The sequence below is a fragment of the Ictalurus furcatus genome, chromosome 6 (genome assembly GCF_023375685.1).
Source record: "Ictalurus furcatus strain D&B chromosome 6, Billie_1.0, whole genome shotgun sequence".
In the NCBI taxonomy this organism is placed as follows: Eukaryota; Metazoa; Chordata; class Actinopteri; order Siluriformes; family Ictaluridae; genus Ictalurus; species Ictalurus furcatus.
The window spans coordinates 23,878,840-23,886,961 of NC_071260.1; the positions used below are offsets into that span (position 1 = coordinate 23,878,840).

General features: G+C 36.6%; 1 long non-coding RNA gene across 1 annotated transcript; it reads left to right on the forward strand.

The window, feature by feature from the left end:
* The first annotated feature begins 136 nt into the window (after nt 1–136).
* Nucleotides 137–3,872, forward strand: LOC128608967 (uncharacterized). Its single transcript, XR_008386143.1, has 4 exons — nt 137–532; nt 1,312–1,346; nt 1,574–1,830; nt 1,931–3,872. It is a non-coding gene; the product is annotated as an uncharacterized LOC128608967 (long non-coding RNA).
* Nucleotides 3,873–8,122: the final 4,250 nt, after the last annotated feature.

Sequence of the window (8,122 nt, forward strand, 5' to 3'; positions counted from 1 at the left end):
CTGGGCAGCCTGAATCTCCCACTGGTACAAAAAATATATATTGCACCAGTTAGATAAGACCGTTCTTTGATCGTGGTCTGATTAAACCAGACATCATGCATTACTCTAATAGAGAGAAACTGACTGAATACTGAATTGTCCTTTTCATTTGAGGCCATTTTCATAAAACATTTTTGCATTACAGAGCTCTTTGTGGGCTAGCGTTTTCAATTTACAACATGATGGATTCATTTGGACTGAAAGAAACCTTATCCTGAAATCCACTCAGCCCTTTAGAAAACAAGGTCACACTTTATTAAGTACGATTTTGCCAGCAGATTGAAATGGTATTTTATTGAAATAACATAGAAATAAAATATTCAGAAGGTCACAGACCTAGTTATACAGCACCACTTTAAGCTATTATATAGGAATATTGAGTTTCATTGTGTCTCATTGTGCTTTTATTTCTTTGCTATTTAGAGAACTGAAGTGCTTTTCTGATAGTCTTTGGCAGCAGAACCGATGACTCACTTTAAATTTCATAAAAATGGTTAGTCTGCAAACTTAATATTTGTTCAAATGAATAGGAAAATAACTTGATAGATAGATCACTGTCTGGAGGTTTTAATGATCACCCTAGTATTGGGACATAATGATGGATGTCCTTGTAAAAAAAGATTGATTGACATTTTTACAACAGTTTATACAAGATTGCAGAGAAAATGTGCTTATGAAAAAACAGTTATGATTAATTGAGCCAGAGCTGTAGGGCTAGATTTTTGTTTTTAAATTAAAACCAGAAAAGAACATAAATATGACTGAACAAGAAATCATGAAGCAAGACAAAAAGTATGCCCATTTTATTTGTATAACACTTAACAATATCTATTGTCATAAAGAAGCTTCACAGAAATCCAGATGTAGATTTAGATCCCTAATGAGAACCTCTGAGAGGAACCCGACCGAAACCCACCCTCTTCTGGATGACACTGAATAGTGGAATTATAAATGATTGCAATATACAGGTGCAGAAGAGTAAAGGCACACAGTACTAAGTGTGTTGAAAGGATGTTCAGTATGAGAATATTGTGTGTAAGAGTGCTGGGATGAGCACAAGACAGTCTTTATGATTACAGCTGTTTGGTACAAATCTACAGTATCCAGGTGAGATTCTCAACTGAAGGAAGAGGACATAACTGTTTAATTATCAGAAAACCTGTTTTTTTTTTCATTATCAGAAAACCTGTTCCTGGCGTACCCCTGACCCCACCGCCCATCTCTCTCTCTCTCTCTCTCTCTCTCTCTCTCTCTCTCTCTCTCTTTCTGTAGGTATGGCTAAGATCCTGATAGATGTTCTGGAAGAGGTGAGGTTAAGAATCTAATGTTTCTGATCTTCTCCACAGTCTACTTCAACTTGCCCTGGCTCAACTCTCTACCTCAGAGTCATTCACATACCATCAGCTTTCACATCTGACGTCTGTGTGTCTATCACTATCAATGTGCCTCCTCATTGAAGACTTCCCAAATCACCTAGTGTGCATATGCGTATAAATATATATACGTGTGTGTTTTCTGTGCTTGTTTCCACCAGGTGTATGAGCATCTGCTGGAGCACAGACAGTCTTCTCCCAGCCCATATCTTCCATGTGCTTCTAGACTCTCTCAGGAAGTTAGACAACGTTAACTATCAATTTAATCAAGAAGGAAGCCACAGCTCGTCTTGTTAAGTGCTTCTCTGTCCTCTCTGGCCTGTGCACAGATCCTGAATGATATGAGAGTACTGGCCTCTTCCTTCCAAAAGGCTCAGCAGCTCTACAGCTCTTTGCCTAAATCTGCAGATAATCCATGGTAATTTTGAAAAATTGCAAGCTCTACAGAATATTGTGAAGTTAGCCTGCAAAGATACATTTTGTATATAATATCTGACCTTAGCTTTTTCATTCACAAGATTGCTGGAAAACTCTAGATTTCCGTAGCTTGAACAAAGGCTGAACTTTGGACAAAAGTGCCCCCTGGAGGGAGTATATCAACTTTCTCTGGCCTGCTGCACACCCTGCTCACTGCCTAAGTATAAATCTACTGGCTAATACCCATATCTCGGGAGGTCTGACCCAATCACCCAACCCAGCTTTCGCAGTGTGTAAAGGGAAAGTGTGCTGGAGCAGTGTTAATGGATTTACTTCTGTCATGGCTGCTTTTGAACACAAATTGAGCGCTTTATCTTTTTGACCTTTATGCATTGATGAAATGTTAACAGTTCAGTTAAATGGTTTTAATGTTAGTTCTATGTTGTTGATTGTGTCTCTGAATCTGTTCTAATCTGTGATATTTTCCTGACTTAAATGATCAACTCATTAGATATAGTGTACATACACTCGAACACTCAACAACCACAATTTCCACACACTGATCTCAATTTATTATATGTGTTCTTCTTTTGGGCTTAGCTCCCATCTGAACAATGCACCTTAAATGTGCCTGTTTCCGCTGCTTCAGACCATGAGCATGACCACTCAAAGCTCGAGCTTTCAATCTGCTGACCATAAGCAGACCAAGCAGCACAGCAGTGATGGGTTCAAGTTGCTGTGTCTAGTAGTATGCAGCATAGCATCAATACCAAGTGTGAGCTGGACCATAATATAGTGGTTGTAACAGACAGAATGACAGACAGACTGTGGAGGAAAATGCCCAGGCTCCTGAGTCTCCTTGTGGAGGTGGAACTGTCCCAAATGTGCTAGAACAACCCACATCACACATGACGCATCAAGATTGCCAAATGTGAATAAATTATTTAGTGTTTTAGTGTCAGATTCTGCATGAAGGAGTTATTTGCATCACAGACATCTCCCTGCAAGTCTCAATCCAGCCAGAGAGAAAGCAGCATAAAACCAATGGCCTTCAGAGGTGAAAGCGGACTGTCTTGCTTATATAACGTCTCAGCAGTCTCAAGGTTAAATGATGAGTGTGGAACAATAGTCCGTCCCTGCAACAGGAAGAAAAAGTTGAAGATAAACTGACACTGGGCTTCCTCCTTTTCTTGAGCTTCTGATGACTTACAATTCTCATGGGCCTGCCTCTGCTGCTTAGATTTAAAAGGAAATGTATTTTTTTTTATTTCCCTATATATATTTTTTTCCATTAACACAACCTGTATGTAATCTTATGAAGTCCAGTCACCTTTTGACTGTCTTTTTGTCCTGCTCTTTTATATTGTAAATTTGTAACCCATCATTGTAAGTTTCTCTTCTAGGCAGTGAAGCTCTATTGCAGCTGCTTGTCATTGCCACAGAATTCTTTCTGATTTATTTTGGCTATTGCTTGACACATCTCTTTCCTGTTTTCATCATCACTCAGTCCGTACAGGATTTTGTGGATTTCTTTTTTTGTGATTATTGCGGCCAAAAATGCTTGATTTTGCTGCAGCTTTTTTTCAAAATTTGTGATGCAATTTGCAGAGTTTTTGTGTTTTTTTACAGAAAACTACTTGAATTTGGCACAATTGTAATATACGAAATTGTTCTGCACGGCCTTTTGCAGTGATGTCTGTTGGTAAATGTGACCTTTTAGCTGTAATCATGTTCGACACACGTGAATGGAAGAGGGCTTTGGCTGAATACGTGCTGTGATGACATCACATGACTCATCTTGCCCCAAATCTGTGGAAAGTCTGCTGTAATTCTGAAAAATTGCAAGCTCCTTCGAATATTGTGGCGTTTGCTTGATTTTGCGTTAATTTCTGTGATCGCAATATCACAAAATCCCGGGGCGACTGATTACTTACCTTCACATCCAATCACAGATTCATCTGTATGTCAGATGTACACCCTTAGAATTTTGGGAGCTATTAAAGGTTCTAAGTAGAACCTTACAGAGTGTTTCCTATATACATACATATATCAAGACATATATATATATATATATATATATATATATATATATATATATATATATATATATATATATATAAATTTTTTTTTTTTACTCTTAGCCTTGCTAGCTCATTGATATTAGCTTCCTTGATACTAGTACACAACTCTGACCCTGGTGTGCCACAGTATTGCACACTTTTGTGATTTCATGTTGTGTGTTAGAGCAGGGAAATCACCAAACTGCTTTTAACTCCCCTGTCTCTAGGACTGCACTTAAGCAGACTGCTATGTTTTCTCACCTTGCTAACCACCCATGAAGGAAGCTAAGGTACACAAACTGAACTCAAGTGACAGAATTGACCTGTGCAGTTACGTGTTAATAGCAAAAAAAAATTTATCGGTTTTTATTGCATCCATTCTTACTCTAATGGAGTGAGTGCAGCTGATGTTGGTATGTATCAGTAAGTTGATTCATTTATTTTTTTTCTTTTCAAGGGTCCAATAAATGTGCCTTTAATATTCTTCTAAAATACATGATTGCCATATTATCGTAACCGAAAAACATCTCTTGATTTCTTTGGCAGGAGAGAAAGAAGGAGCTGTTGAACATATGACCATGGAAACGCGTGGTGACCCGATTTTAGTGAATGTTCTCATACAGGGTGTAGGACAAATATTTGGTGTTTAATTCATGTCTGTTTTAGCGGATAATGAAGCTCTGGTAGGTAAGTTTCATTTTAATTGAACTGTTTGCTATATGATGAAGTATTTATTTTCTAATATAAATTTATAGCCACAAATGGAAAGTGATGTATTGTACTGACAGACATGTTTTCTGTGACTTATAACTCAATGGCAGTTTTGATTTTGTGCACAGTTCATATGAGGCACATTTGAAAGATATATAACGCCCATCTTAATAGAAATAATTCTCAGAAACTGCACTGGCTGGTGAAATGTCCTCAAGGTTAAACACAAGTCTAGTGGCTGAGATTTACTACTATGAGACATTAAACATTACCTGGCAGACTGGAAACCTTTACGTACATATTGCCTGTCTTAAAGTCATTGCTCATGGTTATGAACGTGCCTTGCATGCTTCTGGTCCAGAGGAGGGTGAACATGACCGACATAAGGAAGTCTTTTACATTGGTATGCATAGTGAATGATTTACATGATTCTCCATTTTAACCGACATATGGTTAAATTTTTAAAAATAGAGACCTTCTTTTATCATGCAAGCACTGTTGTTGTTATTGATATATGATCTAATTCAGTGAGATCTAAATTGAAACCTTGAAATTGAACCTTGAAATTCAAAATTAAGACAAAAAGTTTTAACTCTTAGTAAGGTCAAAGCAGATGCAATCATTTAATATATATATATATATATATATATATATATATATATATATATATATATATATATATATATAAAATCAGTATATTAATCAGTATATTAATCATTATCACAGATATGATTCATCTTTGCTAAACAGAGAGAAAATACAGAATGACAGTGTATCTTGTCTTGCAATGTATTCATGCAGTGAGAAATGAGAATATGAAGCCTTATATCATCATTTATGTCAAACCTCCAACCACCGACCTCATGACGCTAACAAGGAGGGATGCCAAGTTTACTCCAAACAACTACTTTAAGAGAAACATTTTATACCATGGTTCTGTTGAATTCTTGAATCTGATTGGTCAGAATTTGTTGATTCATTTTCCACAACAGCAGCTCTGACAATAGTCCGAGCTGCAACATTTAGATTATATAGTATTAATGCACTCATTCTAATACATTATAGTTTCTATAATAACATCTACAGTAACACAAGGCAGACGCCCCTCATAAACAAATTAAAAAGCATGTGTGATCGTTAAGATGAATCTTTTCGTGTTGGTGCATTGCAACAGTCAAAGGTAGAGCTGTAACTTTTTCCAACAAAGTTTTCCAACACACGAAAGTCTTCAGGACATTGGACTTTCTTGGAAGCATGACAAGCAGCAATGTTTACCTTATTAACTTAAAAAAGAGAAAAGAAACGCTGGAGAGGCTTGTGTGATGTTCCACGACATTACACGTAACTATAAATGGAGAAATAGTATGATGCCGTTGATTACTTAATAAAACTGTATTCAGGACATACACCAATTAACACACCAATTAACATAATCAACTTTGGGATGGCAGTAGTTACTTTGCTTTGTGTTGCACTGCATCACACCACCCTGTTAATTATTTTACTATAACAGCACATCTTATTGTGTTTTATTCCTTATCCTGTTTGTATGTTAGACAAACGTAAGCTATATAATCAAATTTTACATCACTTAGTCATCTATGCTTTGTTTGTTGTGGTGTTTTGTATAAAGTTACCAGTAACTTCTTTTCTGGGCTCTTTAACACTTTTCCCTCTACATTATCTAACCCAGGATGAGGATTTAAAGGCAAGTGTCAGGTAGGATCATGGAGGCCCAGTACAGTCAGTTCTTTGACTGTGTGATTAAGAACGACCAGCTGCTAAATGCTTGCGTGGATCTTTTTGCAGCTGTTCAGCATGCTCAAGAGGAACAACACTGGATACCAGCCAGCTGGATCGGCCTCGATGAACCTTGACATGCAAACACATTTACACATGCACAGATTCCCTCAAAGGCGAGAGGATTGGGAGTTAAAATGAACTGTAGATTTAGGTTAACAAAACATTCTTTGAGCATGGCTTAAGCTCAGAATTAAGAGAAGGTTCTTTCAATGAATTTTTTTCTGGTAATTCATAGTGTCTAAAATATTTATTACATGTGGAATAAATAATCGTGTTGACTCAGTCACTCACACTCATGTTTTGGTGTGTCATGGCAGGGGCAATGGTGGAACACTCTACCCATGGCCCTTAGTTGGAGGGGGATTTCAAGGGCCTTGAATAAAAATGTTGGCAAGATGATGCATAAAGACTGCATTTGTCCAGGGCCCAGAAATCTGTGAAATGCCTCTGCTCTGATTCACCATAAGGGTGAAGTTTGGTGCAATTATCAATGAACGCTAAGCATTATTAAAGAAAACACATTAAACCCGGCATGTTCCCCTACCAGTAGGATACGTTGAAGGCACATGTGTTTGTACTCACAAATTGCATGTATATACTGTAATGCCCAATTAAACACACCCTGTGCAATCAGGGTCTACATAAGCTACAGATGCTGCCTTTGTAATACAAGTGCAACTGTTTTTGTCTAATATTGAATAAACATTCCCTTGTTCAGAGTAGCCTATAGCAAGCAACATGCTTGCTGCATATTAGGGCTAAATAACAACATATTTTACAATAACATAATACACAGTTTGGCTGAAATTGCGATGTAGGCGGTAAAACTGCCACCTAAACATTTCAGGGTCCCAGTTTGATCCTGAGCTTGGGTTCCTAGTGTGGGGGTTTTCTCCCAGTTCTCCAGTTTCTTCCCAACTCTCAAAAAAAAAAAAAATCCTCCAAAATGACCCTGATCAGAAAACAATGCTTATGGACAAAGAATAAATGAACTAATAATAATGTAATTTTTTTCATCAGTCATCTACTAACTAGCTCTGCTCACAAAATTGATATGTTGTGATTGATGTAAATGTTAATCTTATGACAAAGAAATGTATCACTGGTATTCTGTTGAGGAGGTAATAATAATAATAATAATAATAAACTTTATTTTATAAAGCGCCTTTAAAAGCAGCTTCTCAAAGCGCTGTACACAAAATAAGCAGTACACAGAAAAAAATAAAAATGATAAAAGTTTGTGGAGTGCAGGTCTTTTTTTTTATTTTTTAAGTGTACACATACATCTGCATAGAAAGCAGAAAAGTACATTAGTTCAGTTGAGTTTTTCACATGCAATATGAAAAACATATTGACATATTAAAAAATCTTTTTGTGTAAAGCAGATAAACACATTTGGTGTAATCCTTGGTTTGTGTGTTATGTGTGTGATTTGTTGTCTATATGAAGTGTTTGCTATTGTTTTAGACATTGGTTTTTAAAGCAGAAAATTGTGTTGGTGTGTAGATTGATGTGATCGTCAGCACTGTAATGATCTGGCATTTGTGCGGCATTATTAGATTTGTGTTTTGTTTTTCTGTTGTTGTTTTTTTTTTTTATAAAGAACAAAAGTTCATATGCATAGCTGGTTTTATACATTATAGTTACTGGGAAAAAACACCATATAGTTGTTTTATTTGCTCATATGCGAGTGTGTTGTACTGTATACTTGTGTGTGTA